The sequence below is a fragment of the Miscanthus floridulus genome, chromosome 12 (assembly GCF_019320115.1).
Source record: "Miscanthus floridulus cultivar M001 chromosome 12, ASM1932011v1, whole genome shotgun sequence".
Classification (NCBI taxonomy): domain Eukaryota; kingdom Viridiplantae; phylum Streptophyta; class Magnoliopsida; order Poales; family Poaceae; genus Miscanthus; species Miscanthus floridulus.
Window position 1 is genome coordinate 47,281,368 of NC_089591.1, and position 15,906 is coordinate 47,297,273.

The following is a 15,906-nucleotide window of genomic DNA, read 5'->3' on the forward strand; positions in this document are numbered from 1 at the left end:
CAAATGTGGGTGCAGCTCATAGCCAGGTGTTAGGATAGGCTTTGAAGACTCATGGCTATAGGCGTGCACTCATGGGTGCACCATATTGGTAGATTGGGGTGGATTCTAGATCCATGGTAAAAAGAAAAGGAGAAAAAGACAAAAAAAATGATACAAGGATAAGTTAGGTTCAAAGTTAACTCAGCAACCGTTTCCCTGGCAACGGCGCTAGAAATGCTTGTTGGTATAAATTAATGCACACAGAATAATTCACAAGCGCATGGATATTATACCGATGTAGCACTTCACTGAGAGTATCCAGTTTTATATCAAACTCGATGAAACATGTGTGAGAATAACCAAATCTAACTTATCTCAACTTCACAATCAAGGCTAGATAATAGGAGCGTAAAGGAAACTACTAAGGTGTGGAGGGTACAACCCCAGATACCCACGACAGACTATATGGGCTACGCCCCTAGGGGCGGCCCAACCCATAAGATGAAGCCTTGCGGGGCACAACTCTGCCCAGTGCCTCCCGCAAGACACCGGGAAGATATCCTGAAGATACTATGAGATCTGTTAGGATACGTATGATCCCAATATTCCTATAATCTATTATTACTTTCTGATTGTCTCTTAGATCTAACTGACTTGTAACCTTGCCCTCGAACTATATAAGGCAGGCAGGGACCCCCTCCAAACACACGCAATATCATACGATAGCCAATACAAACCAACAGACCATAGGAGTAGGGTATTATGTCATACTGATGGCCTAAACCTATCTAACTCATGTGTCTCTATTGCCTTCTTATTCTTGATCACACGCATCTCAGCCGATCAATCTACCTTCGTGGGATACCCCTCGGAGGACTACCGATGATATTCTATCGACAGTTGGCACACCAGGTAGGGGTCGTATGTTGTTTCCTTGTTGAATAAGATGGCTTTTTCCATAGGCTCTTCGTCCCCCTCGTAGCCTGGCCAGATCTTCATGGTCGGATCCCTCTCGTGGGTCATCAATGTTGGAGTCGGAGAGCTCATCGAGCCAGTGCAGATCAACGCTGCACCAATCACCCCAACACCTGTGACTACAGATCTAATCTCAGAACTACCTCCGAGGTCCCCTTCTTCGATGACTCGCCGCCCGCTTCCTCGCTACTAGAGGAGGCAGATCAACATTGATGATCTTATCGCATCCATCGATCGGGTCGGTCTGAAGCTTGCTGATTGCCTCTCCATAGCCAAATCGGCTCTGGACACTCTAGTTTAGCGTTGACTACCCTCCGATCTAGATCTATCGGAGGCTGCTCGGGAAACTCTAGGGGTTACGACCCTACCTTTCGGGTTCACCAACGTCGCCGCCACCTTCCAAGATGCCCTATGGGGCAAATTCACAGACTAGGTTGGACACATCCATCCTCTCGCTGACCAGATAACGCCATACGCCACCTGCTGGCACACCGACCAGACGTTCTGTCTAAAGCTAAGTCACGCTTTAATATTTTTCTAAATATTCTCCAATCTTCGTTAATCGCCATAATGTTTCTCCAACCTATTTTCTCTATGTTTGCTCTCCAAATGATTTTCTGAACCCCCCAAACAGTCCCTACAAGTGCACGAGCATCTGCCCTCAGTGTTATGGGTGGTCGGCAGCGGCTCCTTAGCGACGCATGTTCCTCCTACACGTGCACGGGCTCCGCGCTCGACGTTATGGTTAATGGGCTAGCTAGTCAGGTAGTTTATATTAAATATAAATATATCTTCACACCAACTGATCGTCGATCTGCATACGCTATTTCATCGCCATTACTAATTTTTCTCTGGAGATCATATATTTTTACATCATGTACTACCCGTTCTACATATTTATATTGTAGGATCATCATCTAGGTGATCAGACCACCTGGTGCTCGGACTTCTCCACTGATCAACTGGTTGGACCGCTAGGTCCATGGACTTCATCGGTGGCTAGTTGATCAGACTGTTCACCGGTCACTTCTACTCAATGCTCACTTTGCTGCTGACTAGTTGACCAGACTGTTCGTCGCTCGTGCTTCATCGCCAGCTACATCATTTACTCCTCGATGCTCAGATTCTTCGTGCTCGAGGACTAAGTGGGCACACGTCATTGCACTTCACTATGTGAACATCGCCAGCTATGCCAAGGACTCCTTGGTGCTCGGACATCACCAGCTATGCCGGGGACTCCTCGGTGCTCGAACATCGCCAGCTACACCAGGGACTACCTCAGTGCTCGAACATCGGTAGCTATGCCAAGGACTCCTTGGTGCTCGGACATCACCAGCTATGCCAGGACTACTTCAGTGCTCGGACATCGCCAGCTAAGTAGGGGACTCATCGGTGCTCAGACATTGCTAGCTACACCGGGCACTCCTCATTGCTCAAACATCGCTAGCTACGCCAGGGGCTCCTCGGTGCTCGAACATCACCAGCTATGCTGGGGACTCCTCGATGCTCGAACATCGCTAGCTATGCTAGGGATTCCTTGTTGCTTGGACATCACCAGCTACGCTGAGGACTCCTCGGTGCTCAGACATCACCATCTACATCGGGGACTCCTTGGTGCTCGGACATCGCCAGCTATGTCGGGGACTCCTTGGTGCTCAGACATCGCCAGCTACATTGGGGACTCCTCGGTGCTCAGACATCGCCAGCTACACTGGGGACTCCTTGGTGCTCGGACATCACTAGCTACACTGGGGACTCCTTGGTGCTCGGACATCGCCAGCTACACTGGGGACTCCTTGGTACTCGGACATCACCAGCTATGCTAGGGACTCCTCGGCGCTTGGACATTGCCAGCTATGTCGGAGACTCCCTTGATGGTTGGATCTCGCTACGCCACATCGGTGTGCTATCAAGCTACTCCATGCTGTTCGAATCAGGATGATAATATTGGGCAGCACGTTTGGGATCTTGATACGTGCATGTCAAATGACGTCGGCAAGCTTTCAGACTACTGTTTCTGACCCTGGCACCATGTGACCATGTCACCTACTGTCAGGCTCAGGGACTAAGTGGGCACACTTCGCCTTGTGGTGAATGTGCTTTTTCTTCTTTCGAGGTTACACTCGAGGACTAGCTGCCTGCTCGACTAGTCTTCTCCTATTCTTCTACTTTGGACCCTAGCACCACATGACTACGTCATCTACTATTAGGCTTAGGGACTAAGTGGGCACACTTCACCTCGCGGTGAATGTGTTTGCTTTATTCTAGAAGACTCCATGCCTCCTAAAGCTATAGAATACTATCTCCTTTTCTCATGGTCGGACTCTAAGTGGGCACACTTGGTCCATTGCAAAGAAATTTTCGATTCTGAACTTAAGCTCCTTACACCCTTATGGCAAGCCGTACTTGGGTTATGCTTCTCAGCTATGGTTCATGTTGCTCGGCGATGGTTCACGCTACTTGGCAACTGCTCACAATGGCTTGGCAACTCATCACGGTGATCGGACCATGAGTTTGACTATTTGACTTTGTTCGCACCTGCTCGGACAAGTTGAAGACGGCGTTGCACAATGCGTATAAGGTGCTTGGGGACTAGCTATGGGGATACGATCCTGGATACCCATGGCAGACTACATGGGCTGTGCCCCTAGGGGTGGCCCAGCCCACAAGACGAAGCCTTGTAGGGCACGACTCTAGTCGACGCCTCCCGCAAGACACCGGGAAGATATCCTAAAGATACTACGAGATCTGTTAGGATACATATGATCCCAAGATTCCTGTAATCTGTTATTATTTTCTGATTATCTCTCAGATCTAACCGACTTGTAACCCTGCCCCTAGACTATATAAGGCAGGCAGGGACCCCCCTCCAAACACATGCAATATCATACGATAGCCAATACAAACCAACATACCACAGGAGTAGGGTATTATATCATATTGACGGCCTAAACATGTCTAACTCGTGTGTCTCTATTGTCTTCTTGTTCTTGATCACATGCATCTCTGTCAATCAATCTACCTTCATGGGATACCCCCCGGAGGACTGCCGACGATATTCTGTCGACATAAGGTCTTCTAGTTCTAACTTCATTAAGCTTTTGTCTTCTATTGTTCAATTCTAGGGATATTACTAGAGAAAACACAGGCAGAGTATGTTTCCTATTGTAACAAAGTCCTACTGGGCCTAATAAAGGGAGGTGGACTATAAAGGATTCAATGAGACAATAAGAGTCACCCTCGTGAGCTACCACCGATCTAGAAAATAGGGTACATCCATGAGTAACCGAGTCTAAGCATCACGCTTACACTACGAATACTACTTAAACTCAAGAGCTACAAGGATTAAAGTACTCAAAAGAGAGTCACAAACCTAAAGAACAATATGAACATGATGCTTACTTGAATTAGAAGTCGATTAATAGAGAAATCTCATAAGCAAGCTTAAGAAGAACTTGATTCCACCTGGGTACAAGCCATAGAGAGAGCATCGATAGGCTAGGACTCCTCTAAACTCTTCCCTCTCACTCTATCTCACTATCTATAATGCAAGACTAGATCCTATCGAGGACTAATCTTCTCTTGATTGCTAGCTATGACCCTAGAGGACATATGAATTAGGGTTTCTGGATTCTTAGCTCTCAGGATCAAATGAGGCATGCCCTATATGGGGTTGTAGGCAGATATGTATAGGTTGGAGCATCAATCCTGAGCTCTCGAATCAAACTGACTTAAATAAACAGAGTATATGTATCCTAGGAGGCGGTGGAGAACCGACGTAGCAACAAGGCTGATAGGTGGGACCCACAGGGGCCAAGCAGCCTACATGTGGGGCTGGCCGGCCCCACATGTTAGGAACATGTGTCTTGCTTTGATGGAGAGCCTCCTAGAGTCTTCTAGCGTCTTCCCACGTTGATTACGCGACGGAATTCCATGATTTCCTTTAATGAATAGGTCCTCCTTGGTGGTTTTCTAATTAATCCTGCTAGAAACACTAATTCACCAAAACTCATAGAATTTTTTAGTTTAAACCCCTAAGTCTATGTTGGTGATCTATTTTAGCCATTTAAATAAGTTATATTGATGGTTTAGGATGAATGTTAACTACCATCAACACCGGTATAACGTCGATGACACCACTCATCCCCGCCTGGGTCACGAACCCCAACACGTAGCACACTAACACGACAAGGCTCAATAGTCACATACCACATTGTTAGGATGTCCTAACATGGTGGAATATAAGGCCACCTACCACATTGAATGCACCAACCCACAAAGGGTTGAGCAACGAAGCTCGGATAGGCCACGACAACAAACTTGTACTCAACAAACACACATCTTAGTGCTTTGTGATCGCAAAAACGCTTAGGGGCTACTATCAGGGTTATGATCCCTGGGTGTCTCAAGGCATTGAATAGTTAGCAGGCTGAATGACCCATGATACATCAACTAGCAAGGGCCCAAACGACTAAGGCCCAACTGATCCAAGAAAACTAGGCCAAGCGCTAAGGCCAAAGTTGGCCATGACCCCTTCATCAAATTTAGCCACACGACACACAAGAAACCATGACCTCTCCACTAGCCCAACCCCTAGGAGTAACAAGGAGAGGTCGGACCTAGCCTAGCATGCCTGCTCTAACCGAAGTGAGCACGCCGCACTAACCCTACAAGGACCAAAGGGACAACGGTCACATCGGTCTAGTCAGACGCCATCCCTATGCCATGCAGCATGGATAAGACAACACCACACAACGGTGAAGGCCAGGTATGGTGCCCACCATCTAGATACAGTCTGACAAGACACGTATACAATTCTACCCACTATAGGATGGGATTCACAATGGAGGCCTTGACTTAGAAGCTGGTCTAGATCAGCGAAAGCCATGACCCTGGAGCTAAGGATCATGGCCACCTCCTTTGTAAGATGACTAGGCGATTGATGACCTAGGGAGACTACCAACTCCTGTATGATGCCCCCATGAAATCTACAGACGATGATGAAGACCACGATAGAGGCCACATCATGTAGGATGGCTAGCGAACCACCACCGTGCCTACAGTGTCCCACTACTAGAAATATCCAAAACCATCATAGAAGAGCACTTTTTATGATGAATATTTCCATTTTGTCATAGTTCAGTGGTGACAATCTTGCAACCCTCTCTTTCTATGATGAAATCAGGCATCATCACAAAAAATGTCAGAGAAGAGCGTAGGGTTTCTTCACAGATATTTCATGTGACTCATTTATGACGATCTCCTTTAAAACTGTGACGAACAGGGCTTTGTCATTGTACTAATTACACATCTATGATGAACAATATTCGATCTATAATGAACAACTTCATCATAGATCTCCACATGGTACTTTCTCCATCTGACATGTACCTGTGGTACCTACAGTTACTCATCTATGACACTTGCAATTCATCATAAAAGTCTCTGCTCGATCATATCTTCATGCGACGTGTACCTATGGAACCCTTCTCCATCTGATGTGTACCTATGGGAGCTGTAGTTACTCATCCATGATACTTGGAATTCATCATAAAAGTCTCCGCTTGTTCCTTTCTCCGTCTGACATGTACCTATGGGACCTGACGGCTTACGTGTCACATGTACCTATGGGACCGTTCTCCATTTCTATCTAACCTATGGGACCCAATGGCTTGTGTGTCACATGTACGTATGGGACCATCTGACCTATGGGACCCGATGGCTCACATGTCACGTGTACCTATGGGACCTTTCTCCATCTCCATCCGACCTATGGGACCCGATGACTTGCATGTCTCTTGTACCTTGTGTGTGGCTAGGGTCTAATAAATTCAAAAAAAACTCAATGCCTGGGAGTCGAACCCAAGACCCAAAGGAAGGAATGCATGGTCTTTACCATTGCACTAGATGCCTGGTTGTTTGGACATGTCTTTGGAGTTGTTATAGTATTATATTCTCTATGTGGATGCACTATAGGTTGATCTATATTGGATATTTTCCCTTCAAGTGGAAACAAATATGTGCCCGTTAGACTAGTAGCGGCAGAGGATCCTCGGTGTGCTATGGTGGCTCCAGCGTCCTTATGGAGGCCAGACGGTGGGGCTTGCCGGTAGAGCGTAGTGGCATTGGTGTCCGTGTCTGTTGTGTGCTGCGGCAGAGATGATAGATCTAATCTGCAGGTCTCCTTTCTTGCCTTTTCCTGTTTTGCATATGTTCAGTTTTATTACTGTAAATGCCTATGTGCAACTAGGCCTATTAATTGTCAAGTGCTTGCTTGATTATACCTATCTGTCTAGGCAAACAAATAGGCCCATTGCTTCTGCCTTTAAAACTGTTGTAATTATCGTCCTATTAATCTTTGTCTGTCTTCTATGGAAGAAGCTTTGAGGTCATGTACTGATTGTAAGTGTGATGAACAAACTTGATTTAGCTAAAATTATAATGGTTACAGCTCCATTAACTGCTACTCTAGTTTGAGTTATATATATCTATGTTGGTGCTACTCTAAATTTGTTTGTGGTCGTAACATGAAAATTGTTAATGGTTGTTAAAGTTGCACTTGGTACGAGTTGTGGACTTCACTATTTGATCTTTGTTGGATTATTTTCCTCTTCAGTGATCTCATTACTGAGCAAGCTCTCATCCTATTGCACACAGACGAAATGGAGAAGGCCCCCAACAAGAGGAAAGCACTGGCCAGCCTCACGGATGATGTCATTTTCGAGATCCTCCGCCGCCTCCTGGCTCGCTCTTTGTTCTGCAGCAAATGTGTCTGTCGCTCCTAGAATAGCCTCATCTCAGACAACTATAACTTGATGCCCCAGACTATGGCTGGCTTCTTCTACGATGGATTCTATGGCAACGAAACTTCATCAGCATCTCCGACGTTTACCACCTTGTCCTTCTTGCCCTTCACCATGAACAATGTAGTTGTCTTAGATTGTTGCAATGGCCTCATCCTTTGTTGGTGCCTTGGGGCCGATGGATACTACTATGTCGTCTACAATTTAGCAACCTAGAAGTTGAAGAAACTATCGCCTATAATCCATTCTATTGGTGAGGCTCGATTGGGGTTCGATCCGATAGCCTACTCGCACTTCCATGTGTTTGAATATATGGAGGAGAATGGTCAGTGCATGGGTGTGGACATCTACTCATCTAAAACTATAACATGGATCTTTAAGGAATCTAAATGGGGCGAGAAGGCTCAGTTGACATTTCCAAAAATTAGAACTATGTTTCTTAATGGTTGTCTATACTATATTGGGTTCTGCGATGGTTACCGTCGTATACTTGCTGTGGATATGGAGGGAAAGACATGGAGAAAAATTCATAACTGGACGTGTGATTTTTCACATGCCTTCTTTCAAAATTAGGGTCACTTGTGTCAATGTACGGTTGGTGGTCGCAATATGTCCAAGATTTCAATCTGGATCCTTGAAGACTATGGTACTAATAATAAATGGACATTGAGACATACTATCAGCCTGCATAAGTTGGGTAACTTTGATTTTCAGTCATTCTACAGAACGGTTATAGTTCACCTAGAATGAAATTTGATTTTCTTTGTTGGGGTTGTGGTGGAAAGCGTTGTCATCGCATACAACATGGACAACAGAAAAGTTTATGTCATCCCTACACATTACATTCAGTATGGTAGATGTGATATCCTACCAGAAATGAAAGGCAGACCTACCAATTTTCTTTTTGTTCTCTTGTTCTCAGAGTTGGAGTCATTCATAAATAAAGCTGCATTTGATGTATCTCTCTGTCATGACATGTGTAAATGGATCAATGTTGTTTGATTTTCTATGCATATGCTCAGTGTTGTTACTATAAATGCATGTGTGCAACTAGGCTTGTTAATTGTGAAGTGCTTACTTGATTATACCTATCTGTCTAGGCAAACAACCAGGCCCATTGCTTTTGCCTTCAAAACTATTATAATTGTTGTCCTCTTAATCTTTGTTAGTTTCTTATGGAAGAAGCTCTAAGCTTGTGTACTGATTGTAAGTGTGATGGTTAGACTTGATTTAGCTAGAATTATAATGGTTAGAGCACCATTAATTTCTACTCTAGTTTGAGTTATATATATCTATGTGGTGCTACTCTAAATTTGTTTGAGGTTGTACCATAAAAAATGTTAATGGTTGTTAAAGTTGCACTTTGGTATGAGTTGTGGACTTCACTATTGGATCTTTATTGGATTATTTTCCTCTTCAGTGATCTCATTACTAAGCAAGCTCTGATCCTACTACAAACAGACAAAATGGAGGAGGCCCCCAACAAGAGGAACACACTGGCCAGCCTCACGGACGATGCCATTGTTGAGATCCTCCGCCGCCTCCCTGTCCGCTAGTTGTTCAGTTGCAAATGTGTCTGTTGCTCCTGGAACCACCTCATCAAGGACCACAACAACCATAAGGTACTGCCTTAGACTCTGGCCGACTTCTTCTATGACACCGACCAAGGCCATCGATGCTACACCAGAGTCACCGGTGAACACCCGTCCTTGTCCTTCCTACCCTTCACCTTGGATTATGTTGTTGTCTCACATATCTGCCATGACTTCATCCTATTCTGGTGACGAGGGACTAATGGATTATACCGCTTTGTCGTCTACAATCCGGTAACCAAGAAGTTCAAGGGACTACTGCCTAGCATCCATTCTATTGGTGAGGCTCAGGGTTTGATCTGACAACCTCCTCGCACTTCCATGTGATTGAATATATAGAAGAGGAGCAGGATGATGAGTGCAAGGGTGTGGACATTTACTCATCTAAAACTGCAGCATGGATCTATAAGGAATCTAAATGAAGACTGAATACTTATGTGACAGTTGAGAAATCAAAAGAAATGAGATCATCAAAAACTGTGTATTTTAATGGTTGTCTGCACAATATGGGGTACTCGGGGTTTTACCCTCAGATACTTGTTGTGGATATGGAGGAAGAGACATGGACAAAAATCCCTTACCCACATGGTTCTTCACCCTCCATCCATCAAGCTCAGGGTCACTTATGTGTATGTATTGTTCATGGTAGCAATAAGTCCAAACTTTTAATCTAGATCCTTGAAGACTATGGTACTAATAAATGGACATTGAAACATATTGTCAACATTCTGAAGGTGTTTGCATAGAATAACATTGAATTTAGTTATTACTCGTACTATGATGTTAATGAGTACTACTCAATGGTTCACCTAGAATGGAATTTGCTTCTCTTTGTTGGGTTGGGGGGAATGACATCATCGCATATAACATGGATAGCAGAAAAGTTCATGTTATCCCAACATGTTACAGTCAATTTTTGAAATGTGGCATCCTGCCAGAAATCAATGATAGACCTTACTATCTTCCCTATATTCTCTTGTTCTTGGAGTTGGAGTCATTAGTAGAGGAGGAAATATAGTTCCATGATGTATCTCTGTCATGACATGTTTAAATGGATCAATATTGTTTGATTGTCTTGGATGGATGTCATTATTTTGCAGCAACTTTAACTTGTTTGTAATGTAAGCTAAGGTCTGTGTAGTGTGTTAGACGCATTCAAACCTATAGAGGTCGGACTTTCTTGCGTGTGCAGTAACATTTGGACACCAATGGCTCCTCTTTGTTCCCAAAAAATAAAAAACAGCAAGGGCTCCTCTATAGTAGTGATATATTAATCGCCACAATCTCTTTCGTAACTCTGCTTGTTTTCCTTCCTTCCCCGAGCCCTCCCATTCCCACTCTAGATCTAAAATTGCCAAGAACATGTGGTTGCCTTCTCCAAACCTACTTCACTCTTAGCCACCACCATGATGAAGGGTGAGCCTTCTATGAAGCGCGCACGGGAGGGGGATGACATCGTGCCCATAGTGAAGGAGGATGACGCCATGCCCGTGGTGAAGGAAGATGATGCCATGCCCATGGTGAATCAAGATGAAGCTCCAGTGGATCCCTTTAGAGATAGAGAAGATTGGGCCATTGGCATCATGAGTAAGGGTTTCTTGAAGATCAGGCATGTGCTATAGAACACCGGTCTAGGCACCCTTAGCCCACCTCAGGAGGAAAAGGTGAGCAGTTACGTGTTCATTTTTCACCAACTGACCAATGTCCTAGAAGAACTGCCAGCCTACCTGAACAAGAATCACGCAGACAACGCAGAGTACATCCTCACCTGCTACCGAAGCTGGATAGATAGCTTCAACACTAGCATCGTGACGCGGGGAATCAACACCACCCACAACACCAAGAAGCACTAGCGCAACCTAGTTCATGCTGATGCTGCGTAGGTGGCCAACCACATCACCACTGACAAGGACGACGACGACATTGATACCAACGAGGAGGACAAGGATGAGGACAGCGATACCAATGATGAGTAGAGGAGTAAATAAAGTTCCATTTGATGTATCTCATGTTGCATTTGATGTATCTACCATATGTTGGGAGTACAGAGGGAGTACATGTTGTTACTCTTTCCTTATGTTGTTACTCTTCCTTATGCATCTTCCCTTGCATTTTATGTTGAACACATTCAAATTTACAGAGGTTTGATTTGTGAAGTCTTATTTACATGTCTGTGTTTACTATATTGTTGAACTATGTATTAATTAGGTGGGTTAAACTCTATTGATCATGGTATAGATCAGGTCCTTTGGTCATTTTTAGCCGGTTTCTAGCTACTATTGGTTGGTTTTGCCTGCAGGTTTCTTTATGGTTCTCTTTCTGATCTGTAGTTATGGTAAACATGCATAACGGAATTTATCCGATCAAGTCTCACATTGATATAATGTCTAATGGAGGAGCCACATAGCTATTCAAATTTTATAGGACACACAAGAAAGTTCAAGCATTGTAAATCTGACCGGGCCAGACACATCTCACGTTATACAAGGAAACCTGATTTGTATGAATACATTCGTTGAATTCCTAAAGAAATAAATAAAATTCAGAATCTTTTAGGGAAGGGGACGCTCTTCCCATATAGACCTTACGCGGTTGCCGAGAGTGAAGTGGAAGGAAAGCTGGACACAAAAAGTGCATCTTAGAAGAAGTGCTTTTGACCACCATCACATGCTTGAGACTTGAAAGCCTAGTATGGCTATGAAGAGGACTCATAGCAGTCAAAGGGTAGTAAGGCAGTCAACTAGCTAGAGATGGCTATACAATGGGAGTGAGGCTGAACCTTGTATACATAGGGATGTTAGGGCTAGAACTAGCTTTTGACATGACCGCACAAGGTTCATCATTACGAGTATCCAAGTAGTGAATATTTTAGATGGTCGGACCTTCTGTCATCCAGCGAAGTATACAGAGCACTCCAATCTAAATAGTCATAGGCTTGTAGCAACCGAGGGGTAGTAGTTAGCTAGAGATGGCTACATTGTTTCATAGGTTCTAATCGACTGCACTCCTTAGGCTGTGGTTGACGCTGTTGCTTTATTAGGTGACTATGGGTTTTAGAAAAAGTTCGTATTATCAGGCATATCCTAGAAACAAGGCTACAATAAACTCCTAATGGAAGCCGAGCTCGTCTCTAGTTCAATCCAATTAAAGGCTGCATGCATACATGCATGGAAACCAGGGAGATGGCTCCAATAGAGGTTTGGATGTTATATTTTTAATTAGTGCAATTTCAAAGTTTTCCTCCATTCCTTGGTATCCGAAATTTCATCCCGTGTGCCTAACAAACCGGCCCACAGGCAGTATGAACAAATGCACTCAATTTGTTATGACTTCCAAATGTACAGACGACACTATATACTATCCTACGAGATGAAATGTATAGTGGGCAGACTTTCTTACATGTGTAGTAAAAAATGTGAACAGAAAGAAATGGGCAGATCAGAAAGAGAACCAGAAAATTCATCATTTCCCGGTAATAGGACCGTCTCGTTCGCCTAGTCACCTGCCCACCCAGTAATATGAACCGTGTCGTCGTTGGAATTTCCACGCCAGTTCGCTGAGGGTATTTAAAACTCTTACTATAACCCCCGGTTGGCCACCTCCCCTACCTCCTCCTCAATCAACGTAAGTCGATCGCGTTGCACTGCCTCTCCAGCGCTCCATCTTGCAGCCATCCACATGCCATAGCTCCATCCATGCACATGACATATCTCCACCTCGGTTGGCCTCCTCACGCTCCGCATCGCATGACATCGACACCAGCAATCATGGCAGCGAGGCGGCATCCCACGTCGCATTTGTTGGTGCTCCCTGATGAGCTAGCCATTGAGATCGTCGACCACCTCATGGCGACCTCGGAGCGGCCCATGGATGACCTCTGCAGCCTATGGACTACCTGCTCGTCCATGCCCCGCATCTGTGGCAACCCTGCCATCGGTCAACGTGTGGCACTAGACCAGTGTAGACGTGGGCTGGGGTGGGATGATGTCGACAACTACTATGCTCTCCTTTCTAGCCTGACCCAACTTGGTAAACTAAAGGCTTGCTTCCTCACCAGGATACCAATGGTATTCGATGAAACCCATGGGCCCTAGCCATGCCTCGATGATCTCGCCCGCACTGCTAATGGCAAGCATAATCTGGTAGCCTATCTAGTCGCCATATTGCTCTATAGGCACAATGGCAATGCCCGCGATGACGACACTACGAGGAGGTACATGAGATGGTCGAGGGTGAGGAAGAATCACGGGCGGCGGCGGTGGACCAACGAGTAGGTGACTATGCAACAAGGGGGGTGTTGTGCCACCATGAGGCGACCGCTGAGGTGATCCGCAAAACATGGTGGGCCTAGGGCAAGTTGTCGCTGGTGCCACTAGCACAGGTGCATGGCAATCTTCCGTGCGCAGGCGGCAGTTGCGGCGATGCAGACGGATGGAAAGGAAGGGTTGTGTATTGCAGCAAGGACTGTAGGCTTCACTGTGAATTTGAGTAGTTCGCATAGGAACTTAGAATAAGAAACTAGTAGTTCACTCTTTACATGCAAGAGTGAATTACTCCCTCCGTACTGAAATATATTGTATTTTGGCTTCAGCGAATGCATCGTGTTTTCCTCTCACAACAAATCAGCATAAGCCAAATTTCAGCAAAACGAACAGGGCCTCGGTTCACTGAAATTTGTCTTATGTTGATGCTTATGCTGATTTGTTATGAGACAAAAACATTGTGCATTCGCTAAAAAGTATTGCTAAAGTAGTTGGAGCTCCTCAAATATAGTGTATTCTGCAGCTTTTGATTTTATGTTGTTTTGTTTTAATTTTATTTGTTTCCTTTAGGGATTCAACAAAAGTACTCGTACGAAATAGGTTTCCCTATATAATGTGAGATGTGTCCAGCCCGGTCAGATTTATTATGCTCAAACTTTCTTGCATGTGCAATAAAATTTGAATAGCTATGTGGCTTCTTCTTTAGGCATTAGATCAACACGAGACTTGATCAGATGAATTCTGTTATGCATGTTTACCATACTATAGATCAGAAAGAAAACCAGAAAGAAACCCACAGGCAAAACCAACCAACAGAGGCTAGAAACTGGCTACCAAATGACCTGATCTATACCATGCTCAATAGAGTTTAACCCACCTAATACAATGTTCAACAAAAGTAAACATAGACATGTAGAGGGCCAAAAAAGACACCCCTACCCCTCAATACTGCGGTAGCAGTAAAGATTCTAGAAAAATAATTTGGGTGTTCTAGTCTTTTTTAACTGCTTTAGTCTCTTTTAGTCATCTAAACAAAACACCCTAGGATCTTTGCTGTTAAACTTTAGTCCTATATTCCCTTATTCTCAGAGTCATTAGTAGAGGAGTAAATAAAATTCCATTTGATGTTATGCCACATTGCATTTGATGTGTCTTCCTTATGTTGGGAGTTGGGAGTTTCTTACATACCAGATGCGTCCAAACGAGGAAAAAACTATAGAGGAAACTGTCACATGCGACTAAATGTATAGAGGTTGGACTTTCTTACGTGTGCAATAACATCACAACACCAGTGGCTACTCAGCTTTGCATTAGACTGAGGTGAGACTTGCTCCTCGCTGCAAGGTTCTTGTATGTTCAACAAAGATTGATAAAGACACCAAGGCAACAAAAAAACAAACAGAAACCAAACGACCTGAGCTACACCACGCTTAACATAGTTCAACCCACCTAATACAAAGTACCAGCCCACAACCAAGGAGCAATGAGATGTTTGCGTGGTTTTGGTAGTGCGGCTTGGTTGTGTCATGTCAATGCGAGCGTCCCTACTGCAACAGGCTGCTGACGCCACCCACATGCACATCTACGTGGGAATGTAGGAGCACGTAAGCAGTCACGACCATTGAGGGGCAGACTGAAGGTAAAGACTGATGAGTTATAGACTGAAGACTGAAGCAGCCATGAAAATAAGATGAGTTGGGTTCAACATAGATCAAAGCCACTCATGACTACTACTGAACCAGGGGTCATTTGGTAGCTAGTTTCTAGCCCCTGTTGTTTGGTTTTGCCTATAGGTTTCTTCCTGGTTCTCTTTTTGATCTATAGTGTGGTAAACATGCATACGGAATTCACCTGATCCAGTCTCGCATCGATCTAATGCCTAACAGAGGAGCCACATAGCTATTCAAATTTTACTACACACACAAAAAAGTCCGAGCATTGTAAATATGACTGGGCCAGACATGTCTCATGTTATATAGGAAAACCTATTTTGTACTAGTACTTTCATTGAATAAGGAAAAAATATTATTGAAACAAAACAATAGAAAAGCAAAAGCAACAGGAAATCAAAAGCTGTAGAATACACTATATTTGAGGACAAATTTCAAATGTCAGAATACACTATATTTCAGAGAGTGAAAAAAACTAGTCTCTTATTCCAAATTCCCATTCGAAAAAATGGATTTCTTGATGAAGCCTACAGTCCTCACTGGAATACACATCCCTTTCTTCCCATCCGTCTGCATCACCGCAAGCGCCGCCTACGCAAGAAAGATCATCGTGCACCTATGCCAG